Source organism: Cebus imitator, unplaced genomic scaffold, assembly GCF_001604975.1.
Source record: "Cebus imitator isolate Cc_AM_T3 unplaced genomic scaffold, Cebus_imitator-1.0 Scaffold50, whole genome shotgun sequence".
Lineage (NCBI taxonomy): Eukaryota > Metazoa > Chordata > Mammalia > Primates > Cebidae > Cebus > Cebus imitator.
The window spans coordinates 8,766,094-8,767,659 of NW_016107365.1; positions in this window are offsets into that span (position 1 = coordinate 8,766,094).

Sequence of the window (1,566 nt, forward strand, 5' to 3'; positions counted from 1 at the left end):
AGATGTAGGTGATGGGGAGGAAGGCAGCAAATCACACTGCCACGTGTGTACCTATGCAACAATCTTGCATGTTCTTCACATGTACCCCAAAACCTAAAATGCAATAAAATAAATGGAAAAAAAAAAGTAGTATATGAGAACCCTAGAATAGAAGAAAACAGCCTAGGCAACATGGCAAAACCCCATCTCTACAAAAAAATACAAAGATTAGCCAGGCCTGGTGGTGCACACCTGTAGTCCCAGATACTAGGAAGGCTGAGGTGGGAGAACTGCTTGAGCTCAGGAGGTTCAAGCTGCAGTGGGTTGTGTTCGCACCACTCCACTCCAGCCTGGAAGACAGAGTGAGACACTGTCTAAACAACAATAAAAAAAGAATAGAAGAAAAACGTTCTGGCCCGGTGGTGGCTCTTGCCTGTGATCTCACACTTTGGGAGGACGAGGTGGGCAGATCACCTGAGGCCAAGAGTTCCGGATGAGCCTGGGCAACATGGGGAAAACCTGTCTCTACAAAAAAACAAACAAAACACACACACACACAAAGAAAGAAAAGAAGTAGAAAGCTTTAATATAATATATATAGCTACCAAAAGCTATCTATGACAAATATCTTAAGAATGATACATTTGTAGAATTATTCTCATGAATGTCCAGAAGAAGACTATCAAACACCAGAAGTGGTCCTAATCAACATTGTGTTGGAGGTTTTGGCTATAAGACCTGGGGGCAGAATAATACTCCCATCACAAGATGTAGGTGTGCTTATCTCTGAAATCTGTGAATATGCAAAGTTAATTAGCAAAGGGAGAAAGGGGAATGAAGGTTACAGATGGCATTAACATTGCTAATCATCTGACCTTAAAATACCTTATCTGTGGCTACTCTGGCACATTGCCAAGGAGTGGCCCTTCTCTGAAAGAAGCAGTACCTCTGTTGTTATGCAGATCACTTGAGGTCAGAGTTTGAGACCAGCCTGGCCAACATGGCTAAACCCCATGTATACTAAAAATACAAAAATTATCCAGGTATGGTGGTGCATGCCTGTTATCCCAGCTACTTAGGAGGCTGAGGAAGGAAAATCTTTGAACCTAGGAGGCAGAGTTTGCAGTGAGCTGAGACTGTACCATTGCACTCCAGCCTGGGTGATGGAGTGTGACTATGTCTCAAAAAAATAATAAAAATAAAAAATAAGAGCATCCTGGACTATCCAGGTGGGACTAATGCAATCACAGGGTACTTAGAAATGGAATAGGGAGCCGGGCACAATGGTGCGTGCCTGTAGTCCCAGCTACTCAGGAGGCTGAGGCTGAGGCTGAGGCTGGAGGATCGCTTGAGTCCAGGAGTTCTGAGCTGTCATGTGCTATGCTGATAGGGTGTCCGCACTAAGTTTGGCATCAGTATGGTGACCTCCTGGGAGCAGGGGACCACCAGGTTGCCTAAGGAGGGGTGAACCAGCCCAGGTCGGAAATGGAGCCGGTCAGAACTCCCGTGCTGATCAGTAGTGGGATAGTGCCTGTGAATAGCCACTGCACTCCAGCCTGGGCAACATAAGGAGACTCCATCTCTCTA